The 25334-nt window shown below is 48.5% G+C and overlaps 1 protein-coding gene across 10 annotated transcripts in view; it reads left to right on the forward strand.

The window, feature by feature from the left end:
- Positions 1–460: 460 nt before the first annotated feature.
- The window catches only part of LOC125697421 (LIM domain containing preferred translocation partner in lipoma), a 320474-nt gene continuing 295600 nt past the window's right edge, over positions 461–25334 (forward strand). For 2 of the 10 annotated variants that reach the window (XM_048954614.1, XM_048954624.1), the window contains exons 1-2: positions 917–1014; positions 21274–21379. The gene's annotated coding sequence lies outside the window, so the exon portion shown is untranslated. Of the gene's footprint in view, positions 594–916; positions 1015–1325; positions 1451–8012; positions 8193–8325; positions 8432–21273; positions 21380–21925; positions 21976–25227; positions 25332–25334 lie in introns of those variants that run through there. The other 8 variants (XM_048954615.1, XM_048954616.1, XM_048954619.1 and 5 more) reach the window with 8 other exon arrangements.

The raw sequence follows: 25334 nt of genomic DNA on the forward strand, positions 1-25334 counted from the left end.
TTTTTTTTTGTTTTTTTTTTTTTTAATCAATAACCACAGAACAAACTGAAAGAAAGAGCAGAAAACACGGTTTCCCTCCCCCAGCTCCTTAGGTTTTGTATCAAACCTACGAGCAGGCAACAGAACCTTTGTAACCCCGAGCATCGTCCACCACTGTGCGCTTCTCCTGGCTGGGGAAGAACAGAATAAAACATGTCAGGAAAAGGGCCACAAAACCGCAGCACAAAACTCCTCCAGGAGAAGCTGAACGCTGGGATCTGTGCCCGGGGCTGGGCGAGGGGGTGCAGACACCCCAGGGCCTACCCCCGAGTTTCGGGGCGGGGGAGCGATGCTCGCAGGGTCTGGGCCGGAGCGGCATCGCCGTTCCCCCACCCCCGAGGTGCCGCGAGCTGCCGCCCCAGCCCCGGCCCCAGCCCTTACATGGACAAATCTGCCTGCAGGGAAAGGCAGGAATTTGGGCCCTTGACGTCAGCCCCGGGCAGAGCGCAGCAGCCCGGCGGGGCGGGAGGCAGCGGCCGCCGCTTTCGCTTTTTGTTTCGGGGGTGTCCCCGGGAGCTCGGAGCTCGCAGCCCACCTCCTCCGCCGGAGGGGAGGTAAGGGACGCAAGGGAGGGGGGGGGGGGGGGGGGGAGCGCGGCATGAGATGGGGGGGTGCAAAAGGACCGGAAAGACCGGAGGGAGGGATGCGAAGGGTGGAGTGAAACAGAGCCGGGGGGGGGGGGGGGAGACGGGACGGGACGGAACGGTGGGGATCGGAGAGGCACGGAGGGGGCTGGGGGACCGCGGGAGGGGCCGGCTGGAGCCGGGAAGCGGAGCGCGGAAGGGGCCGGCGGCGGGCGGAAGGGGCCGGCGGCGGGGCCGTGGGGGGCCGAAGGAGGAGCGCGGCCGAGCCGGGGCGGAGCGGGGCGGGCCAGAACTCCACCGCGACCCCGGCCCCGCCTGTTGGCCCACCCCTGCCGCCTCCTCCCGCCGCCGCCGCCGCCGCTCTCGCCTCCGCTGCCTCCTCCCCCCCGAGGTATTGTTACGAATAATAACTTGACCCCTTCCTCTCTCCCCCCACCACCGATCCCCGCCCGCTGAGACAGCTGTGCAACAGCTGGAGCCCCCCCCGGCCGGGGCGAGTCGCTCCGCCGGACGCCGGAGGGAGGGGGGGGTCCCACGGTTAGCTCCTCCCCACGCCTGGGGCACCGCGGTCCCCCTGGCCCGGGGCGAGCGCGGCAGCGGCTCCGGGTGGGGCGGTAGCGGGAGCTCCCCTTGACCCCCTCCCCCCACCGGTGCCCCCTTCCTGGGCTCGGCTCGGCCGCCTCCCCCCTCCGCCGCCCGCAGGTGCACCTGGTCGGGTTGCGGCCATGCCCCCTCGCCCTTCGCCCGGGTGGCGGTAGTCAGTAACAAGTTAAGCAAAGCCGTGGCAGCTTTTTATACACCAGGGGAGGCCCACCCTTCCCCAACAGGTAAGTACTGTAGAAATTTCCCACACCCTTACGTCACCCAAGGGCTTTTTTTTTTTTTTTTTTTTTTTTCTTTATTCTTTTTTTCCTTCTCCCCTCCTCCCCTGTTTCCCTCCCCTTTCAAACAGACAACTTGTATTCCTGCCATTGTGCAGGAGAGCTGAGCAGTCTCCACGCCCTGGGGCTGCGCTTGGGAGAAGGCAGTGCTCCCGAGTAGGAGGTGTTGATAGAGAAAACTGCTGTAATTGCTCTGTACTTCGAGGAGCAGCGTGGCCCCATGGGTGCACAGTGTTGGTTTCTGCTGCTTTCTTTTCATATGGGCTTTTCGGTTTCTACATTCATGTGAAATTGGCCCTGCTGTTTGGTTCGGGCTTCAGGTTCCTGTTTGGTGGCTGTCTCTGACCAAGGTGATTTGGTTACACGAAGTTTGAAGAGTTTATGGGATCCGTCATGCTGGCCGCTGCATCTTCCTACATATCCATAGTTCTGTGCAGAAAATAGTTGTGACCCATGTGGAATGCGTAGTTTCACAGAAGCCTTCAATTTTGGTGAAACAATCCAGAATTGAGAGGTTCTTTGCTTCCTGGATCTATTTCCTGCAGAGTTGATGCTTATACCTTCCAGGAATGAGTTTTTGGACAAAATCTGAGAAATCAGGGAGTTCCTGGACACCTGTGGTCTGGGTCATGTAGCAGGTGTTGGCAATCATGCAATTAATTACCAGTATGGGTCTGAGGAAGGCAGGGAAATGCCTGGAGCCACAGATGGGGCCTAACATTTCATCTGCCCGTTACCAGCAGCTGCTCCCTGTCCTGCCTGCAGCAGTGTGATCTGGGGACAGGATGGACTTTCTGCTTCTCCGTGCAGCAGGTCTGCCCCAGACAAGGCTCAGCAGTGCTCCACAAGATGGGATTTCCCTCAGGAGATATATATCCATCCAAGGACAAAGATGCGCCATGTAAAACTTTTCTCTGCCCATTGTCCTACTCTCTCTCCTTGCCCACCCACAACAATTCATCCTGAGTTTATTAGCTCTGTTATTCCTCTCTTTTGGTTGCTTAGAGTTTTGTTAAGAGGGCTCCCCTTGAGTGGAGCTCAGGAGCAGCTGGAGGCCACTGTGGGCCTTTTGGGTCGCTCTGGTTGTGGGTAGAGTGGTGTGCTGGGTCAGTTGGGCCTTGAGCTGATCTCTGGGCATAGAGGGCACCCGAGTGGTTTTTAAGGCTTCCTCCCCAGAAACCAGGCCCGCCACAGGCCCTATGTAAGCTGCAGCAACCTTGTAGGCAGCAGGATGAACTCCTGGGTGGGGAAGGAGGACGTGGCCAGAGAAATGAAGCTGAAGTGGGATCTCATGGGTATCTCATCTTCTGCAGGTGCAGGCCCAGCCTGCAGTAAATTCATGTTGTCACGATCTCGTGTGAAACCAAGGCAAACCAGCAAGAATGGACCTGTACACTAGAGGGCTAAGGCTGGTTTTCAGGTCCAGTATCCCAACAATCACGGTGGGGATACAGAAAAGTTCAGGTGCAGTTCTGCTGCCTCGTGCCTTGGAACCTTCCAGAGCAAATTGGACATCAAAGGTGCCTGCTGTGTTTCTGAGAGATGATTGGCTGCTCTCTTGTGCTGCACCAGTTCCTGATTCTGGTAATTCAAATTTCCAAACCATGTAAGTTGCAGATTCAGTTGGATGCTGCTTGCCAAAGCGCGTGTTCCCTGAGGATGTGAAGCTCTGGAGCTGGAGCAGTGAGTTTTGCAGTGTGCCGAGACAAAGTGTCAGCTACGCTCTCAGTAGAGCTGAAGTGCTTTTAAATATATAATGATCATCAGTATATATTTTTAATTAAAAGTTTACAGTACAAATTACGGTATGGAGGGCTGCGGTCAAAATGGAGGCAGCAGTCACTTCATTTTACTGCCTGTTGCTTTGTTTGTTAATGTTGTTGCTTGGGTTTGACTGTCTAATATTTGCTAACAAATCCAGAGCAATTCCCTTCTGCTTTGTGAAGTCTGGTGGAGAATTTTGTGAGAAGGATTGCGAAAATGCTAGAGAGCTGTAAAACCTCAGAGTTCAGTATCATAGAATAATAGGGTCATTAAGGTTGGAAAAGACCTCTAAGGTCATCTAGTCCAAATGTCCACCTACCATCAATATTGCCCACTGACCATGTCCCTCAGTGCCACATCCCTATGGTTCTGGAACACCTCCAGGGTTGACTCCACCACCTCCCTGGGCAGCCTGTGCCACTGCACCACCACTCTTTCTGAGAAGAATATCCAACCTGAACCTCCCTTGGACCAAATGGCCAATGTGGCCATTTCCTCTTGCCCTACCTAAAGCTTGGTCAGCAGTTTGGCATTGCTCCCACAGAAAGGACGTGCATTAGAAAGGTGTCACACGAGTGATAAATGCTGAGGTAAAGGAGTCTGTTCTCTTGTGCCACTGCTTGGGAAATGTTGGGTGAAAGTGAGTGATTCAAAGTGAAAAGAAGTAAATGCTTTTCTGTGTAATGTGTAACTAAATGGTTGAATTTATCATGCAGAATATGGCTGAAGGCAAGAATTTAGCCAAGTCTGGAAAGAAGATAGGATGGTTGTATGACTATCAGGTGCTTTGCCAGGTAATAGTGTTGCCTTCTGTATGATGAACATCTAATTGGAAAGAAAAAAAAACATTTTACGCAAGTTTCCATGAAACATCTCGTGCTGGCTTTAGCTGGAGAAAAGCAGTAGCTTTTTTAGTAGTAGTAAAACAAATGGTTTGCAATAAGACAGTTTTCATGCATTGGTGGGAACACGTACCCTCAGGGTGCCCACAACAGCCTCTCCATTCCTTGCTCATCGTGGTTGTGCAGACAGTGAGAGCTCAGTAGCGTTTCGTTCCTTGTCCGGCATCTGAATGGTGGAGCCATGCTGCAGTGCCTTTCTCCTGATAAGCCTGCCTGGCCACTGGGCTTTGAGCTGGGTTCCAGCCATGGGCTGCCTGAAGTTCTGGGGAGCTCTTCAGGTGTTGTGAGTCCTAAGGGTGCACTGAGAGGTCTTGGAGGTGTTGTGGTGATGACAAAGAAATGTGCATTTCCTTTAGGTACTCCTGTGTCTCTAAGGCATTTTACTTTTCAAACATAGATAAAGCTTGGGGGAAGAAATATGAATACAAATTTGTGTCTATGTGATCTACCAGAAGTATGGGATTCAGCACCTGTGCTTGTTTTATGCATGTGTGAACAAGACAATGAGACTCTCACCTTTTATTCAGATAATGATTTACCCCACTAAATCATCATCGCCCTCTGCTCTCACAGCAGGGCAATTCTGCTAAAAGCTAGAGAGCTTACTGGAACTGCAGCCACATTTGAAAAGCAGGCAAGAGTGGGGGAGATGGAAACCGTACTTTATCTGAGGATGTGGGTTACCAAAGGCACTGATTGGGAAGGCACAAAAACTTTAAAGAGTGTGGGTTACCTATAGGAAAATGCAGGACTTGAAATAACTTACAACAGTTCCAGGGGAGATTTTGGATGGCAGATGTTGCAATCAACTTTTACATGTGCACCAGGAGTCTCTGAAGGACGGTGTCAGTGAAGTAAGAAGAGCTCAGTGTTTTACTCCTCTTAATGTCAGGAGTGTTTTGTTTTGTAAAACAAAAACAAACACAGAAAAGAAAACAACAAATCAAACCGAAAACCACAGACCAAAAAAAGCCCGCAGAGTTAACAAGCTTTTGACAGCTTGTGCTTGCCCAAGGAGTGGAGGTTAGCTGCGTGCTGGGCTCTGCTCTTTCTGCTCCTACTTCTGGGCATGGCAAGCAGGTTGAGTTCAGAATGTTTCTAACCAAGCATGAAAAAAAAACACAACACTGCCCACACTTAATCATTGTGATTAAGGTTACTGGTAGAGACACCTCAGTGCAGAGACTGCTTTAATCTCAGAAGAGTTGGTTTCAATCATGTTCTGAGCAAGCGCAAGAGCTGGCATGGAAATGATCATTTTAAGTAGCTGTCAGCAAGTCTCTGTCCTTTCAGGTTGTTGGTATCTGTTGTTGGAATCTGTGGGTGACAGTGACACACGTGTGAGTCACTCAGAAGCACTCCCAAACTATCTCAATGTGCTCGAGAAAGGAAAACAAACATTGGTAGAGTTGTGGGCTGCTGATAACCTTTTCTTGTAAAAAAAAATACAGGTTTTGATCATTTCTTGGATGCTTATTGGTTCCTTTGTGGCGTCAAGGGCTCTTTGTAATACAGTAATTCCTCAGTAACCCTGTAATTACTTTATCTGATCTGAGGGTGTGGTGGTGATGGGTTGGATTGGGTGATCCTAAAGGTCTTCTCCAGCCTTAGTGATTCTAGGAGTTGGGATGCTTGAGGGTCTCTGCTGTTGTTATGCCAGTTGTGATTCGGTGTGGACAGTGCTCTTTGGGATTCATTCCTTTTGGAGGGATCCCATTTTGCACATAAGTGGGTTTATGCACTTGAGCATCCTCTGAGTAGGTGCCTTTCAGCACTTGGCTGCCTTCCTCTCTCTGCTGCTGCTGCCCAGTGATGCTTCAAGGCAGGCAAACTTCCGCCAAATCTTGGATGACTGTGCTGCCAGTGGAATAGTTAGTTGAGATTTAATACGGCCATTATCTTAAGGTAATAAAATATCAACTAACTTGCCATAACTATCTTGTTTAATGTCTATTAAAAGCCCCACATACTTCATTGACTGGGTGAAATTTAATAGAAGTTCAGCTAAGCATTTATTGCTTATTTAATTTAAAAATAAGTTGATCTCCACAGTTGGTAACAGGCACTGAGGATTTAATTAACATTCAGTAAACTACCCTGTTAGCTCTGAATTACACAGTCAGGTCTTGTTTATGCATCCATTTGTAACTCCCCCCTTCCCCTGCTTCAGGCCAGTGGATGTCAGTGTCAGGAACTGCAGTTCTTCCTTCTCTTTCCTCCTGGGCTCCTGATTGCTGCTCCAGCTGAAGCCTTTTCCAGGGTTGCACAGCTCAGCGACAGGCAGCCTGCTGCTGTCTGGGGCTCCCTGGCAGCCTGGTCAGTGGGCAAGGCAGGGAGTGTGAAGGAAGCTGATACAGACTTGTGTTTGAGAAGAGGCTGTGGGATGGGTATGGGTGCATGAAAAGGTAACAACGGTCCAGCTGCATGCCTTGGTTACTTAAAATACATCCTCTAGGGCTTTTTCAGCAATGAAGCTGGCTGTGGGAAACTCAGTTTTCTGAAGAGAAAGTTGGTGTGTTCCACAGGTGACTTGCAGCCAGCCCTGCTGCAGTTCTCATGTTGGTTGTGCCCTGACTGCTGTAGTTTTGTATGGCACTGGGTTCATCTGTGTGCCATACGCCTGTACCACAAGGAGTTCTCTCTATTTTAGCAATTTATTGCCTCACCTTAGCAGACTTGAATTACTCTCCTTAATGAGGCAAGCTTGAATGAAGGCAGGGAGTCTCAGTCCGTACGCTGCAGCAGGGACTGGTTGAGAGGATGCATGGATTAGCAGCTAAGCAGCAGTAGCTCCGGCTGCACATCTGCCCTGCCTTGCTCTGGTGGCAGCCGTGTTTGTGTTTCAGCTCAGCCCCAGAGGAGATCAACTGGCTTGAAGTGAGCACACCTCATGGCTTGAGGCATGATTTGCTTTTCATGGGTTTGGGCAAATTTTGAGAGATACCTCAAGCTATTGCTGTGGCCAAGACAAGCCTGTAATCTGGATTTCACAAGATGAGCAGATAGTGATTGCAGTAACCATGTGGCAATGCTGTAGTTAATTACAAGCTACACACTTGGTTAAAATCATGGTATTATAGTTGTAAAGTCCAAGCACTTCAAACCTACAAAATGCAGGGATGAGAGTCGTCAGTGAAACTTTAATTTGACCCCCTTGCAACTAGATATTATGATATAGGCACTTAATTGCTAGAGCACCTATTCTTTGTGCTCGGAATGGAAGGTGATACTTAATGAGCAGCTATTTGGTTTCTTTTTTGTGCAGTTTCTGGCCCCAAGCCTTATTTACCACATGCCATTCAAACTCAAGGCTGAATGCGGAATTATTAATTTCCTTGTAATGCTTTTCTAGAGTTCTCTCTGCTCTTCCATTGAAGTGTTTTGCACACTGGGGTGACTATTTCTGTGGTGCCCTCCTGAGGTGAAGGAAAATTATTCTTGCCATTTTACTAATGGGGCACCGAGGCTTGGTGAGGAGTGAAGCAGAGAGTCGTGTCATCCCTGACGCTGAAATACAGGAGGAAAAAAAGCCGTTTAGACCAGGTTTGCTCACTTTGGTTTGCAGTCATAACTGATAACCAAACAGAGAAAAATAGTTAAAAAAAGAAGTTTGTAAATACAGAGTGAATTCAGTATCTTTCCACCCAACTCTGAAGATTACTCTGAACTGTGCACTGCAGTTGGACTTATCTTTACAGTCCATCTCCCTCATCTTTTTCGCGTTTACCAGCCTCCTATGCGTTGTTGTCATCCTTGACTGGGGGCCAAGGACTGTGTGTGGGTATCAAAGTGCCTGGCTAAGTATGGAAGCTGGTCTTTGCCTTTGGCATTTGGATGCTTTTAAATCCAAGCTATGATAGTGGGAGGTCCAAAAGCGGACCATGAGAATGATTGAAGTCCAGGTGCTGTCTATGTATAACATATTTCACTGAGTGGAGTAAGGGAATGGAGACTCCACATCATCAGCTGTATATTCTTCAGTGGCTTTTTTTCCTGTGTACAGTGAGACCACCAATTTTAGGGTATTTTAAGCTTCTTTTAGGGTTGTGGTGGTTCTCCATCACTTGTATAGCGGGATGTTTTGTGGGAGACTGCCTGTCCTCACAATGCTCGCTCTGCTTTCTCTAGCACAGTCCCACTTTGGTGTGTTCACAGGGGATCCTCTCCTTCCTAGAGTTCCTGGGGATGTGCAGAGCAATGCTTGGGAAACACAGCACTGCATCTTTGCCATTTAAGGAAGGCTTGGTGAACCTTCTGCATAGTAAGTCTGAAATTCAAGTGCGTGAGTAATCCAGCTGAATTCTCTGCAGCTACTTGTGTGCCTAAAGATAAGCAAAGGTTTAAGCGTGTTCCTGAACCAGAATCCTAATTTACTTCAAATGCAGACAGATGGGGGGAGAAACGGTGGGAGAAAGGGTTAATGTTATCTAGAGAGAAGTCTGGTTTCCTTTGTTCGGAAGCAATTCGGTGGCATGCAGAATGGCAGTACCTCTCTGCCTCGTCATACAGAGCAGGAGATCACCTTGTGAGTGCAGCAGATAAATCCTAAGCCTTTAACAGTGGCATTAGGCACACCTCTGTGCTACTGTAGGGATGATGGCAGCTTTCTTGGCATGTAACTCCTCTTTCAGAATAGACAATTGGGAGTGAGGCCATAGCAGCAGCTGAGTTTAAAACAATACAAGCAAGCATGCTTTTCTGAGGCACTCCACTCACCCAGGTGTCTGAAGTGTCTGGGGAAAAGGATGGCAGCTCATGAAGTGCCTCTGCTCCTTGTTTCATTGCTTTGCACAGTGTGTTTTACTCTGCTGAGAGGGGCAGTGCTGAGAAATTGGGGTGTGAGTGCATGTGGAGGCCGTGGTTATCAATAGAGAGCTGGAAAAGGGAAGGAGCTGTGAGAGCAGAGCTCGCTTCCTTGCTGCACGCAGGGGTCCCTGCAGGGCATCTTTATTTGTGAGTTATTCTGCACGAGATCAGCTTACATCCCCTCATTGTACTTATGACATCCATGTGTTGGTTTGTGATCCCCACCGCCTTTAATTTATGAGTGGGTATGGGTTGGCATCTCTTTACACAGCCTCACATTGCTTTACTGCCACGTTCCTTGGAGTGAAAAAGAGGATTCATGCTCCAAGATGTTGCAGTGGCTGCCTGCATGGGTCATGTCCTACCTTGAGAGTGTGAGGACGCTCACAGAGGTGTCGTACCCATACCTGCACCACCGAGTTCCCTGCATGCAGTACCCTGTGCTTCTGGTCTGAGTGCACCCTTTTATTTTTCTGCCTGGGGCGGTGTTTCAGCTCTGGGATCATGCTGTCACATCCAAGAAGTTCTCACAAAAGTGATCTGCTGGCTCTAGGTTTGTTGTGTTCAGGGCTGCTCCCCATACCTTGAAGGTAGATTGCAGTGAAGCAGGAACAACCTTATGGGTTTTTGGTGGTGTTTTTTTTTGTTTTTGTTTTTTTTCCAACAGCTCTCGATACATTTCTCATGTCTCAGATGGTTTGATTCATACCTGGCTAAGGGTGTGCCCTCATTCATGGGTGGAACTGGGTGTACAAAGCTGGCCGTGTGTATCAGGAGGTCCCACGTTGGATCCATCTGGTCTAATTCCAGCTGTTCTAGTGGAAGCACCTTTTAGGACAGGAACATGTTCTGTGTGTTTTAGCTGTGCACATTCTACTGGAGGTATAATGGAGATGTTTCCAAACACTTTTGATCTCCAGAACAAGACAAGGCCTATCCACCCCGTGAATGGCATGAGTAATTCTGGGCTCGACATTGCTGTGTTTGAGGACTCCTGCTCGCCCTTCTCATTGTTTTTCTTCCCTATTCCGTGTTGTTTGTATCTCTAACTATGAACTGTAGCCTCTTGGTTGTTACAGTATCCAGAGGAGGGCAGTGAGTTCTCCAAGCTGTGCGTGTTGGAAGTCCCAGGAACCCAAGCAGAGGCTGTGCCTGCAGTGGGGTCTGCTGAGCTCCAGCTCTGCGAGCTGAAGATAACCCAGAGTGTGCTGGTAGGAGGGCAGAGAGTTTAACATGGGACAGAGATTGGTTATGGGGGAAGATGAAAAGGATGTCAGAAGTGTGTGTTAGCAGAATGTGACTAAGATAGAGACCTGGTAAGTATTGAAATGTATCTGCGGTGGAAAGGAGAGCAGCAGCTTCTGGCAGAGCAGCGCTGTATGTCTAGGATTTGCAGCGTGGTGCAAAGCAGTTCTGAGTCATGTAAGTCTAATTCTAAGTCACATAAGGCACTGGTGGTTGTGTTATTGCAGGCAATTAGTGTGTATAATTCTTATCATGAAGTTGTTTGTGTCCATTTAGAAGATACTTGGGCTCTTTGCTGGGGAGCTCTGTTCCTGCAGTGCTCTTTGTGGTGGCCCCTGAGCTGCGCGCTCCTCTGTGCTCCTCTGTCTCATTCCTCAGCACTTAGTCACCGGAGGCCTTTGTGGGAGGGAGGGACACCCAAGAGTAATGTGTAACCTGATGCAAAGTCCCCTGCCAGCAGGAATTTGGGTGGCTCATCAGCTGCAGCATGGCTTCTTGGAGCCTGCAGGAGACCTGCTGGCTGAGAGCACTCAAGGCAGCACCTCGTACGTCCATCCTTGATTCAGACGGTGATATCTGGCAGGGGAGATAAGGCCACATGTGCAAATACAGAATGTGGGTTTAGGTCTCGGTCCAGCATTCACATCCATAAATAAGCCAGTTTCTTCCTTACGATAACTTTTGTGTGCACTTCACAAACACAAACCAGCTAATCACAGCAGATGTTTGGCAGCAGCCTGAGCTCATGAGGAAGTTAAATAGCATTGCACTTTTCTAGAGAGATGCCTGGGATCCAAGCAACACCTGTGAGAGGAGCATGTCTGAGCTGGGACACGTCCACAGCAGTGTGGGCACAACTTTGCATAGCACTGCCTTGGTGACATCGGGCTGTACCAACCACTGAACTTCCTTCAGTTTTTCAGGGGGGAGGTGGGATTTAGACCTGGATATACACATACACGCTTGGTTAAAACCCAATTAAAAGGAGGTAGCAGTGGATTTTGTTTGTTGCCTTGCCTTCTTCCAAAAACTCTTTGTTTTTCCCTACTTTTTAAGGGGAATTTGGGTGTTTGGCTAGTTTTTAAAGAGTATGAAGCTATGGCAAGGAATAAGGAAGGCTCTGTAAGCCAGTGTAGTCTCCCAGATCCATACCTATCTTCTTAATAAAATGCAGGTGCACAAGGGAAAAAGAATCATCCTCGTGGTGTATGGATTGTTAGTGCCCATCTGCAAAGAGAAGCATTACCTAAAGCAAGTTCCTGCTGCAACTGGATTTTTTTTGGTGGGTGCTTAGGAAGATGATCAGGATGTTTTAGATGTTTGGCTTTCGTGTTCAAAAAGAGCCCAGCATTGTACTTGTTTCTCCCAGCTTCTATTTTGTGGTGATTTTTGCCCAGAGTTTCAGGCAGGATCATAAGGCTGCTGAGTGGAGTGTGAGGCAGCAACGGGACAGTTCTGAATTACTGATAAACCAAGGACTTTTTGCAGGTGTTTCCTCACTCAGATCTTTGTCGTTCTCTGCTAAATATGAATCACAGCTCAGGATATCAGCTTCTACTGTTCAGCATCCCGTGGAGAAGCCTCCAGTGTATTCTGGTGGCTATGGACTGCTAATCTCCATCATCGTTCTGAACCTGCTCCTGGTGCTCCCTGTTTGCCAGGCACATGCATCTGCCTCACCCTGTGCTTTCTGCAGCCACCACTGCCTGGCCTTTTTGTCTGCATTAGTTTAATTGACTGAGGCGCTTGCAGGAGAAGCTATTCATTCCCCTGGTAACTGTACTTGACAATCAGAAGTTATTCTTGGGGTGAAGGACCAGTGTGGATTTGTTTTCCTTGGCTGCAGAGCCATAGCCCCTAATAGTTTCTCACTAATATGAGCCGAGGTTGACTTGGTTTGCCACTAATTAAAAGCCAAAAGGATATGCAGTCCTCTCTGCAATAATTACCCTCAGTGGGAAATGGAAGGGAGCTCTGCTTGCTTCCCACTTGTTTCCAGGCCCCTCTATTTCACCATTTTATTCACACCACCCATGATGCGTGGGGACCTCATTCCCTTGACTAAAAGAGGGTCAGGTCTTACTGTCAGGGTTGCCACGAGTTCATGCTTGAATCCTTTCTCAGCTGAAAGTTGCTTCTGGATGAAAGGAAAAATAGGTATAAAGCATGCAGCTGTTAAAAATGTTATGAAACCTCAGAGCAACTTTTTTTTTGGGGGGGGATTGGATTTTCTTGGTGGGAAGCTGTTAAAAGCAGGAGAGATGTGTGTGTGCCCCGTGTGCTGGAGCATGTTTAGTCTCTGTTTTTTTTTTGGGGGGGGGATAGAAAATAAGAAAAGGTTTTGACTACACTCATTACTGGGAGCTCTGAATGCAGCAGCTGGAGTTCCTAGATAGTTTGGTTTCTATCAGTAATTGGTTTCAGATATGCATTAACTTTGATTCACACGTTGCTCTGGGCCCAATGGTGCAGTGAGAGATGCCTTCTCCTCCCTGCTCTCTCTCTCTGTGTCATTGGATGGGCTGGATAGCAGGGCAGCCACAGGAAGAGCCCCTTCTAGGGGTTGTGTGGGAGTGTCCAGTAGCACCACAGGGCTGAGGGCTGACAGATGTCCATGGACATCCCCTGTGTTTGGACTGCAGGCAGCAAAGGCTTCCTGTCCCCACCATGACCTTGTGGTGGGCTTTCGGCCTCTGAGCACCTCAGGGATGCTATGAGTCTCCCTGGAACAGGCTTGGAGGCCAGAGCAGAATCAGCCCCATGAATAGTGCTTCTTGGGATGTCCACGCTGGTGCTGGAGGCCCTGCTGGCGGTCCTCTCCTATGCTTTGCTGCTCAGGGCACAAAAGCAGGCTGTGCTCTGCACTGGGTGTGTTCCCAGCATTGCTGTGATTGCAAGGAGCTGCAGAGCTGCTGTATCTTCTTAATCTGCCTGTTTCACAAGGCACTATCTGACTGTGCCCTTAGTAACAGGTTTTTTAATGCAGATTGAGTCCCTTCTTTTAATTGACTAAGCAAAAAGTACTTGGAGAGGGGATGAACCCATGACCTTGAGATAAATAGTTTCTTATTGAGTCCCTGGGCCCCTAAACCACCCCCTCTTCTGAGAGTAGCGTAGTTTAATCAAAGGTCAGGGGTTTTGTCTTCTTTGAGAGCCTCAGCAAAAGAGGGCCAGGCTTGTGAGCTCTTCTTGCTCCTCCGTGACTGCAGTCATTCTTGTCCTGTCAAGTTCCCATTGAGCTCGCTGTGCTTGTTTTCTGTTCCTGGATGACGACTCTGACCTTCTCTGGTCTCTGTGAATACTGATAAAGGCTGGGGATCGAGTCAGCTGTATTTCTGGGAGTTGTAACAGGATATATGGTGGCTGTGGGCAAATGGCTGCTGTTAGCCTCCGCAATGTGCGGTCTTGCTGGTTTCATAGGAAACTGTCTTCCCTTGCCAGCTCTTCCCTCACAGACGTCTCCTGTTTCTGGGCTGAAGGCTGTGTGATATCTCTCAGTGCTGCATGGTCAGCCCTGTGACTGCTGGCGTGTGTGTGGCCTCTGCTCTCTGGCAGTGGTTGCTCACAGAGATGCTTTTTTCCTCTGTGACTTTATTCCTTGTGTCCTTCATGGGTGATGACCAGGCATGTGGCCATACCTCTTGTGATGGATGCAGTGTGAATCTTTCTCCTTCTTTTCTCTTCGCTGCAGCAGTTGCTACCTCTCCTGGAGCCTGGCAGATTGCTGGTGTGGAGCTGGTCTCACTTGTTTGCATGCCGGATGGCAGCTGATGTGGTGCTGTGTGTGTGTGAGTCTTTGAAAACATCAGCTGGCAAGTGTGATAGAGAGATCCTTGTCTCCAGAAGTTCCTTCCTATTTTTCTCCCTCACCACTTTTTTTTGTTAACAAAAAGCAACAAACAAACCAATCGATGTGGTAAATTCAACGCTGGCTTCAGTGCCAGTGATGAAACTCCTGCTGACAAGCTCAGTATGGTAGAGTAGGAGTGGGTGAGGACAGGTATGACTGCAGTGTTACGCTGCCTGGTGCTCCTGTGAATCACACCAGCGAGATGGAAGAAGGTTGAAGAGACTTTCCTTGGTCTCAAAACGTTTCGCACCATGGTGTGATGTTGCACCCACACAGTGCTGGCATGTGAGACAAGTAGGCTGTGCTTCTCTGAGATACCGTGCTCAGGTACATCAGGCTGGAGAAAATTTGTGCAGCATTCTCTTGGAAGAAAATGGAGAATTAGTGGTCAAGGGATCTTTGCGCTGAGAAAATGTCAGTTACGTGGGCAGAATTGGGATCTCTGCCTGTGAATGCCAGTGGGGGAGCTGAGAGGTGCTGAGATATCCTAGAGATGTGGTTAGTGGTCATGGTGGTGATGAGTTGACAGTTGGATTAAATGAGTGGTCTTTTCCAATCTTTAAGATTCTGTCAATTGATAACTTCACCATTCTGCAAACCAAAAGCCTCATTCTTTTCCTGGAGAAAGAGGAAGACAAAATGGACTGAGTTGTGCAGGTCCAGGAGTACAGCTGCTCTTTGTATTGAGCAAAGAACGAAGGAAATGTGCAAATCCAGTGTATCTACTTCTCTAGGTCAAGGTAAAATAGCACAGAGTGGCTGAAGACTTTTTGTTCTTAAATTTTAATTAGGAGAGGAAAAAAAAACCCATTTTTTACTCCTTTGGCAGGAGGGTAAACGGCAGCATTCCCATGGAAGCCTGTGAGGCCACTTCTGTTACATGGTGCTTTGGGCTTATTGGAGCTTGAACTTGAGCCCTATTTGCCCAGCTGGAAGACAGGAGTGCAGACGGAGCTGGTGCTATGCAACCAGTGCATCACAGGTGTATGTGGGGACTCCTGTCCCTGCTGTCCCCACTGCTGTGTGATGCAATGGTGGCTCCCTGACTGACACGTAGGAGATGGGTGTGGAGCTGTGGCTGTGCAGGCAGGTGATCGGGCTGTTGTGTTAAGATAGATGCGTGTCTGACAGGCATGCAATGGGACGGTGGGTTCACAGGAGTGCTGAGCCAGGGGATTAGGATCACATTTCCCTTCCATTGTAACTCCATGACCTAAACTGATCTTCTCCCATTTTCCTTTTGGGGATATCACGCAGCACCTTATTTTAGCTGTTGATGCTGAGGCTTGTGCAACCTGGGGTGGTGGGAGATGATGCTCTGGTTTCCTTTTGGGGAGAAGGGGTGGACAGACGCTGCGTGTGGGCTTTGTCCTCTCCTTTTCTCCCCAGCCTCGCATGGGGACTTGGGTTCTGTGGCAGCAGGGAGAAGTGCATTGTTACAGAGTGTGGCCTGAAAAACTGCCTCCAAAGGGTCTAACACAGTGAGAGACCTGCATTCTGACTGGAGCTGGGGTAATCTGAACTACAACAGTCTTTTTATAGATTTTCTATGTGTCTCAGTCATCATCTATAATGGAAGTAGTTGTACTTTCTCGTTCAGAGGGTGGATGTGTCTACAGACACCTGTGTTCCTCCTAGTTTTGAAATGTAGTAAGAGTAGTTAGTAGGGCTCGTTAGGATTTCTCCAGATTTTGAATCTATATTTGGTATAAGTGACTTTTTGTCAAGATTGAGTTTTCTGCAGGAAGTATCAGCTTGCAACTCAGTCCTAGTTCTGTAAAGCGAAAAAGTTCATTTTTCCTATTTTTACATCTGTGATGGTAACATTTGTTGAAAACAAACATGTTTTCATGAAAAGCACTCAGTGATAAGGCTGCTGATTGCCACACTTCCATTTTAACCTTTGCCCCTCTGCCCCATTGTTTTTTTTCCTCTTCATTTTTCTTCTATTTCTAGAGAAAGAGGTTTACTCAGCCTCTTGATCCAGTCGTTTGGAAAGAAGGTTGGTGGAGCAACTACACTAAGAAATTGTTCTTTTTTTTTCCTTCTTAATATAGATGTTGTAACTTCAGCTGAAAGTATTCCTTCCAAGTCTGAAACCATAGAAGTTTGGTAGTAAGATGAAAATGAAAGAAGATAACTCATGCTCAGGCATCTGTGGAGATGGGGGTGAGGAGGGAATGGAAGGTTCTAAACCAGATGAAGAGACTTGCTGGTCTTACACTGCTGTTCTTTTTCAAACATTGTGATGGATTGTAATGCTTATAAGTGGGCATATATAATGCTTATAGCAGGGGGAGTCCAGCTGGCTGCCTAGTAGCTGTAGCAGCTCTCAAACGACCTGGCAGAAATTGGGTAAAATGAAAGCCTTGAACCACAGAGAGTCTCTGGTTGGCTCAGGGCTGTAAAGGTTTCATTTCCCAAGGGTTTAGTTGTGGCGTGACTCGAACAAGCCTGGGAAGAGGTGATTCTTACCCTCAAATTCTTGCCATTTACATCCCAAATGGACGAAGGAAGATAGTACTTTATGATAACATTTAACTTCTGTTTTTGTTTATCGTAAGCAACACCACTGACAGCAAATGGGCACAGAAATGCTGTCTCTGTGCTGTGGGATTTCAGCCTGAACATGAGCTGCAGGGACCCTGAGCTGAGACTGGGGGCAGCTGGATGCCTTCTGTCTCCAGCAGCTGGGATGCAGTGTTTGTCCTCTGCTTCCTTATGCTCTTGGTCACTGTTGGTCTGACTTCAGGCTTGGGAGTCAGGCAGGTTCTGCTGGGGCTGCCTAGTGAGACTGGGGGAAAAGAATTTTTTTGCTTTTGAATTGCAAAACATTATCCTTTGTTTGAAACCCAGGCTCTGTGGTGCTCTTATACTGCATGAGAATGAAAGTGAAATCAATTATTCTTCTTTGATCAAGAAGCTGGGGTGCATTCAAGTGAGAAAGTGAACTGCCCCCCTTTTGCTCGAAGTCTCCCTGACGAGGCTTAGCAAAATGCAGACAGCAAATGGTGTGTGCAGGGGGGAATCAATGAGGCTGTTCTGAAAATCTTCCACTTCCAGGAATGCAAACGGGATGAGGCCAACAGCCTGTGCTTGAAAATATGGGGTCCAGTTCTGGTGTGTGTTACAGACCCATAAATCACAGCTGGCAGCGCGGGTGAACTGCTGAAAGCCAAAGGCTTTGCCACCCTGCCATTATCATCCCATTATAGCATTACAGTTGCCATCCCTACGCTGTTGCCCAAGTGCCCCAACTGGGAGCCATTGGGGCGCTGCAGGGACAGCTGCATGCAGCTTCCTTGTCTACTGCCTAAATGCGTCATGCCTGAGTAACTTCCCACATGTTTTAATACTGTAGTCTATCTGAGGAAGCTGGATCCAGCCCCACTGTGCCAGAAGGAGCATGCTAGAATAGTCTCTCCTGCCCTGCAGCCTGAAGGTTTGCTGTTCAGTTGCTGCTAACTCCTCCCATCACAGCTGATGCTGGCAGTTCCTGCTGCAACCAGAACCAGGGGTTTGGAAGTGATAAGTCCCATGATTGCTTATTTTGACACGTGTGGTGGTGGCAGATTTGCAGACAGCTCATGGATGAGGACAATAAAATAAAAAAAAAAAAGGATGTGTGCTTCCTTGTAGATCAAAACTAAAGATTTGCATGGCATGCTTGTTGCTTTACACCATCACAGGATCTGGCCTCCGAGTAAAGGCAGCAGCTGGGCCCATTGGTTTGTTGGTGTGTGTATTGGTGAATTTCTGAGCAGGTGCTGCTGCTGGCAGTGCTGAAGAGCAGCAAAAAGGAAATGTCTCCAGCTTTAGTTATCTTGCATGATCTTTGTGTTAGATAGCTTCAGCAATGTTCTTTTGAATCGAGCAGTTTAATAAATGAAACCTGAGAAGCACAGGAACAAGTAAACACAGAAAGCTGATAGGGATCCTGCAGGCATCAGTGTCCTGTGTTAACAAGATGGGTCTGTGTCTCAGGGCAGGTGTTCAGGTGCAGAGCTTCCTGTACATATAACGTGAGTTTTAAGTCAGTGTAAGACTCCAAGCTGAGATTTTCATAGGAAGGATCTTGTTGTCCTAACTGTGCAGTGCATGGGGAGCTTAGGTAGCTTTGCCAGTGAACTGCTGGAGCAGAGGAAATAACTTGAGATTTCTGAGCTGGGGACTTTGGCCAGTAAACAACAAATATTAGAACTGTGTGGGAAAGACATAAAAATGCACATGTCAAAGCAGTACAGGCTTTTAAGTGTTTTTCATTTAAAATGAAAAGGTCAGATTGAGTGGGGCTGTCATGTGGGGACCTGAACGTGTACCTGCCAGCCCTACAGGAGCAGACCCCTGTCAGGCCGTGCTGGTGGCTGACTCTCTGAACTTGTCAGTGCTTGAAAACTGGCAACCAGAGCAGTTACAACTCCAATTTTCCTTGCAGTGCTCAGGCTGATACTGAGCTTCCCAATGTGAGGCTGCTTTATCCCAGCTGTATTGGTGATCAGGCTGCAGATTCTGCAAGTATAGCAGTATTGATTTAAGGAAACAATAGTAGGAATTGAACTCTGGGTCCTTGTAAGACTTTGAAGCGTAAACCAGATTTAAAGGTAGATCAGTAAACAGGAAGCCTTGCTTTATGTATTGTTCTTGTGCTTTAAATGAAGGTGTTATTGTGAGGTGTTGTGATCTATGCTATCAGTGGCACAGCAGTGGTGTCAGCAGTAGTGCACGGGCTGCTGCTGGTCATCGCATCTCAGAATTTTGCACTTAGATCACTTTCAGCTTTGTATCTTTCATTTGGGATGGCTTTAGAACTTCTGAGCGGTTTTTCTGTGAACTGTACCTTAAATTTAGCTAGCTGGGGGGGAAAAAAGAAGGAAATGCTTCTTCTTTTAATAAGTCCCTGTTATGGTACTTTGTTCAGGGGCTGCTCAGTGCTTTGACTGTGCCGACTGATTCCTGCTGTTTGGCTTTGCTTTAAAATGCTTTTGAATGACAAACTGCCAGTTGAAATGCTCGAGGGTGCATTTAAATAAGTGGTCTGTACTGCACTACACATAAAAATAGAGTTTCACGTGTGTGCACATCCATGTGTCTGGACTGGGAAGTCTGTCCCTGCAGCTGCTGCTCTGAAGGCATGAGCACACTGCTGTGTTGGGTTCTGCCAGATGGGAACTGTGTTCTGCTGAGCTGTGTTACCAGAGGGACTTTCTCCTGTTACCTCTTGCAGTGTTGTAATTGCATTCTGGAATCTTTTGGTGCGGGATCATAATCAGAATTAGACACGTGCTGACCGCTGAGCATCCATTGTGGTAAGCTAGAGAAGGGGCTGGAGTTGTGTAAAGCAAAAAGATGTCTGTTAGTGGTATTTCTGCTGCAAAAGCAGCTGAACATTTCCCACAGAGGTTGCTGGGAGAAGTGGGAAACCCAGAGGTGACTCCTAGGGTTGGTCTTCAGAAGTATTTCCCTGGGCACTGCAGCGGAGCGAAGACTTGTGTTGACCAGTGATCACTGGGGTTTGTCTGTGCGTTGTGCTCTTCTCCTGAGCCAAGGTGGGGATGGGCATGGCTGAGGAGCCATGTCAGACAGAGGGGCAGGTGCTTCTTTGGGACAGGGTGCTGCCCTGTGGCCCCACATCAGCTCTGGGATATGGGCAGCCTTGAGCTCAGGTGAGCTGAGGCAGGCAGGAGTGGGTTTGCTGCAAGCCTGTGGCCGTGCAGTGGGATAACTGATGGGGACAGCCACAGCAGGGAGAAGAGGGTGTGGGTCAGTGAGCTGAGCCTGCTGGCATCCTGTAACTGATCTGATAAATATTTCTTGAGTTAAACTGGCTGGAAGACAAATCTGAGCCAAGGTCTTCTAAACACAGGTTGGATCCCAAGAATATTGTTTTACCTGGAGCTCCCAGAGGTGCTGTTGTGGATTGAATTGAAACAGTGTTGGAACCAGAGGGGAATGTTGTTGTCTTCTGCCTTTGCAGATAAGACCAAATGGCATATTGCCAGGAGCCTGTGGGAAGGACCTAAATTGTATATAACTCTACATCATTTTAAAATGAAAAGTAAACTTGCACAACCATAATATTTGCTTATACTTGTCTCTTCCATGACGGATGAAGAGAAATTGCTCCATGGCTGAATTCAGCAGCAATAAAACTGTGCAGTAACTCATCTTAAATTTCTGAACCCTGTGGTGAGTGGGAGAGGCCACTGCTATCTCTGGCCCCATTTGTCCTCACTGCACCAGAAGGCAGTGCTGAGGCTCTCAGGGACTTCTGTACCTGCCCTACCCACACGTGGGCCCTGTAGGCTGGCTGCCAACACAGGGTCCGTGGGGGTGAGCTGGGGAGGTGCCAGGGGTCAGGTTGGACATCAGTGTGCTCTTGTGGCATTGGTATGATGGAGATGTCTGGATTGTGAGCCACCTGTTGTGTTCTGCTGTATGTTGTTGGTAGACTTGTGGGCTCATACATCCTTAGGAGCGATTCAGGTAAAGCAAGCACGAGCCTGAACTGAGCATTTCCATCATTACGGCAGCAAAAAGCAGTAGTTTTTTTTGTGTTGAGATGTAATAATGAAGTGATCCTGCACTTGTCATCAGTAGGGATGGGGATGTCAGAGTGCTGGGGTTGTGGCTGGAATGAGATGCTGGGCAGGGGCAGGAAGGAGTGTGCGGTTCAGATGCTGCCTGTCTCTGTGGATCCACTCAGCAGCATGTCCTGGGGTCATGCATGCAGGGTGCCACTTGTGTGGCTTGGCCTCTCTGCTCTACCAGCATCTGCTGCACAGGGAAACACAGCAGCAACTCGGTTAGAGTAACAGCAAATCCTATGAGCTTTGAAACAGGAATAATACCTCCTACCTCCTCTGTTGGCTCAAAGGACAGATTTAAGCTGTTTCTCGCATTTTGTGCTTCATTTTATGCCTTGCATCCCTACCTTTACAAATTGTCACATCTTGTTACGTTCCTAGTGTGGCACCTTAGAGCTCGGTGATTAGAGGTGGTGATGTTTGGTTTCATGGGGCATAGAGGGTGGCTGCTGTAAAGCGGTCCAGAAGTACGGAGGCTTCAGTCTGAAAAAGCTGGGGAAGGAAAATGCTCCGTTTCCCAGAAGTTGTGTGGGTTAAGTTGCAAGTTTTAGAGAAGAGCCATCGTAAGCCCACCCGGCACGCATCACATGGTAACTCTCTCTCTCTCTCTCTTCACAGGGCTGTGAAAGAAACCCAAAGTCGTGACTCTGGCAGCACCCTGCGTGCCTCCAGAAGCCCCGCTCTGAGTTCATCCCACCAGCAAGGCTGTGCAGTGCGGGAGCCGGTATGTACCCACATGTCACAGACGTATGGGGTGACTTCTCAGAAGGATCTGTGGCTTTTTATGACAGTAGCATATTGTTTGTGACTCTTTTAGGGGAGAAAAGTCTTTTAACTGAGTGTGGAGGAGTTGGGATCACTAGAAAATGGGGTAGAACGGTGATTTCCTTGTGCTGTTTGCTCAGTGGGAGCTGTGAGAGAAAGGGCTCAGCACCAGCAAGAAGCTGTGAGCGTTGAGGCTGCAGATACACTGTGCTGCGTGGTGTGTTGTGTGGCAGCACACGTTCATGGGTGGTGGTTGGGTGTGCTGACAAATGCATGCATAAGAAATGCATGTAGACGTGTATATACATACATGGGTGCAGTACAGATCTGGGCACATGGAACCAAGGATGTGCAGCACATATATCGTACATGCTGTGTGCTGGCATGTGAGAGCTTGAGGGGGTATATACCAAATGTCTGTATATACTATATATGGCAATAAGGAATGCATATGCATTCACATTCTCTTTTTTTCTTTTTCTGTCTCTTCTGTGTCTCTGTGAAGCTGTTGCAAAGCTACCAGATTCAACCTCCTGGGGAGCCTTTCTGGCCAAGGTTTTACAAGCCAGCACCTGCTTTGCCTGCTTTACTTTCTATATTTATTCCCTTGCACCTGGTTTTTCGTCTTTGCCTGCAAAGTGGAGCTGTCCCAAACGTTTGTGTTAACTTTTGGCTGTGCAGGACTTCAGCTTGCAAGTCCTAAGCCTGCTTTTGTGCTTGTTGTGGGAGGGGATGTAGGTGTATCTCTGTGATGCTGCAGCAGTCCCCGTGCTACGTCTGTTGTGCAAGTTGTGCTTTCAGCTTCTTCGAGGCATTTTTATGAATCAAATATTCTGGGAATCCTGCTTTTGTAATACTATTTTAAGGAAATTGGTCACACCTGACCCATTGTCCAAGTGATAACGAGCTGTGCTGCTGTGCAGAAGCCCTTGGATTAGATTTTATTCCCAGACCCCTGTGCTTTTATTTTTACCCTGGAGGGTTGGGAGTATGGCAGAGAGGGACTGGTGGTGCAGCTGAGAGCTCACTGATTCAGCTGTAGTGGCACACAGATGTGTCCAAATGACAAATCACTCTGTCATTTGGAGTGAAAGGTGCTCTTAAACAAAGCCACTGACTCAGCTTATGCTTAGGTACCAATGTTTAAGCATAAGAGCAAGACAAGTCATAATGCCATTTCAATTGGAACCCGAAGAGACATCCTAATGCCACACAGAGGGTCTGCAATCAGCAGACGCCGCTGGAGGGAACACATCCTTAATCCTGGATGCTGGGTTGTTGTTGTGCCCCATCCTTGGCAGTGTCCCCTTGGGGCTGCAGCACTTTCTCCCAAGCTCTGGGCACAGAAGGGCTGCACTGGGCTGCCTGCCAGGAGCCAGAAGCTGCCTTGTCCTCATGTTCTCGGTCTCCGTGCCCCCAGCCCCTCTAACAGCGATATTCATTTCTGGCATGGGAGTCCTGCTAAGGTCACACAACCAGGCTTCAGCCCCAGGAGCCATAAAGCATACCTCGCCTGACCCCTGTGCAAAGGCAGCAATAGTTAACAGCCTTCCCTGGGGTTTCATTTCCCTGTCCCCAGTGTGTGCCATTGCTGCCTGCATTCCTCTCTGGTTTGGTAAGCCCTTTGCCTCTCAAGCTGACACAGCTGATATTTCCCCTGCTGGCAGGGCAGGCGAGGTAGTGGCATTTAACTGTTAAGGAGATCCTGGCTCCAATAGTGCTGTGGGAGCCAGGAGCAGTAGGGATTGGTGCATTCCCAGGATGGATTTTTTTGTTCCCTTCCTTACCTTCCTTCTGCTTCATCCTGCTGCTTCTCCTGGCACTGACGATTCCTAGGAATTGTTTTTTATGATGGGCTGTAAATGTCTAAGTTGGCAGAACTTTCCCAGGCACATTTACAACCCATCTCACCATGGTTTTTGGAGCATCTTTCGCCCTGGTGGCTGCAGTGCTCAAAAAATTTCCATTTCTGACCATGGAGGACATCCTTCCTGCTGGCTACGTGGGACACATGGCTCTGAGGAAAGGTTTTAGGGGGTTGAACAAGCATAATTGATTAGCTGCCCACAGAGCATTGGTCCCAGCCTGCATTTTGGGAATGCAGTGCGCTGGCATTGCCTGGCTGTTGCACTCAGTGTCACTTGAGCTGTTGGCTGTTCAGAGCTGCCTCTACAACCGTCTGTAAGGACATGTGCTGTGCTGCCTTGTAAGGTTTACTTTTTGCAGTGGAAGTGACAGATGACCGAGTTAAATGTTTTATTTCAAAAGAGAGAAAGCTTTGTTTTCTTGTGGTGCACAGGTTTAGATGTTTCCTGTCACCTGTGGTGTCAGGGACTAAACTCACACTGTCTTGAGCCCTGACCCCCTGTTGCTGGAAGTAAACGTGCAGCTACTGTTACTGCGGGATTTTGGCTTCTCCTGCAGTTTGTGCTTTGGTATCAGTGAAAGCCAGATGTGCCGTAATGACACTTTGTTTTTTTTTTTTTTCACTGCTTTTTGTGGCCATACATGGGCAGAGTCAGCTCTGGAATTCCTTTCCTACAAATTCAATAGTATCTTGTGGGTGGTGCTGGGGAATCACTGTGGTAGCACTGCCTGGGCAGCCTGTTCCCCTTGCAAACGTCCCAATTTGCACATTCCTCAGTGCTGTGTTCCTGGCTGCAACTACTGGGAGGCTGCTGGGGCAGAGGGGCTGGGAAGGTTTTGCTGTGCTGGTGGGTGCATTCCCCTCCTGCTGGGCTGCAGGTTGGCACAGGGCAGCTGTGGGCGGGTGGGAGAGGGCCATGCTGTGTCTGATGGTGGGAGCGAATAGCTTTTGTGTGAAGATGGGCTCTGCCCTGGAAGCAAAATGTCTGCCTTCTCACATTGCTGCACAGGCTGAGAGTGCTGTTGGAGCGGAGAAGTATGGTGTTAATCTGCTTCTGTCTGCCATGGCATCCCTGTGTTGTGCATCTCTGCCCAGGCAGCAGTGAGGCTTTTGTCTTGAAGCCTGGGGGCTCCTTGTTGGGACAGAGAGGTTTTTGATTACAGGCTGGAAGAATGGCTTTGGGATCTAGGGATGCTGTTGTCCTGAAGCTCTTTTTAGATGCAGGAGATCTTTGCTTGTCCAGAACATGTTCCTCTCCATAGGGTCAACTTTGTGCTTTTTGTAAAGAAGTAACTGACTGAGTCAGATGAGGAGAGCATTTCCCTGTCCCAGTTGAGCAGCAGGATCAGGACCTCAAGGCCGTGTGCAGTCCTGATTGTGCTTTACTGGCCGGGTTGGCCCGATGCCCCTCTCAGATGGGACTGGTTGCTGGGTCTTGTCTTTTCTGATCATAAACAGAGACTAAATTTGCCTATTGGGTTTTCTGGTAAGGTAAGGGATGAGAGGAACGTTTCCAATAGCAATTGTAGATGAAGGATGATGCCTCCTGGACCTGCCCCTGTTGTGTCTTTCTATTCATCCCTGGAAGGGGACAAAAACACCTATTGTCACACACTGAGCCAGGAGCCGTGTAAGGCAGGATGCGGCAGCGACACGCAGCACCAGGTTCAGACTGCGCTCGGGTCAGCAATGGTGATGTGCTCAGTATTTGGAATTCAGGTTCAAGAGGGGCAAGTCGTCCCAGTGCCAAAGCCAGACAAAGAAGGGTGATTTTTTTGACATCCTTTGGAGTTTTGATCTCCATATTTGGAAATGTTTACCCATTGCTCTGATCTATTGCAAGGGAGGGGAGGTGACTCAGGGTCTGGTGGAAGCAGGATTTGAATTCCTTTAGTAAAGGGTTTTTTTTTTTTTTCTTCTTTTCATTCTTGTTTTGGAAGCTTCTTGTGGTCACTTTTCAGTTCTCTTTTGCTGCTGGACCTTGTTCCAAACTTGATCTGCGCGAGAGGGAAGCGAATTAGTGCAGGAGCTTGCCTGGATGCTGGTA

The sequence above is a fragment of the Lagopus muta genome, chromosome 9, assembly GCF_023343835.1.
Source record: "Lagopus muta isolate bLagMut1 chromosome 9, bLagMut1 primary, whole genome shotgun sequence".
Lineage (NCBI taxonomy): Eukaryota > Metazoa > Chordata > Aves > Galliformes > Phasianidae > Lagopus > Lagopus muta.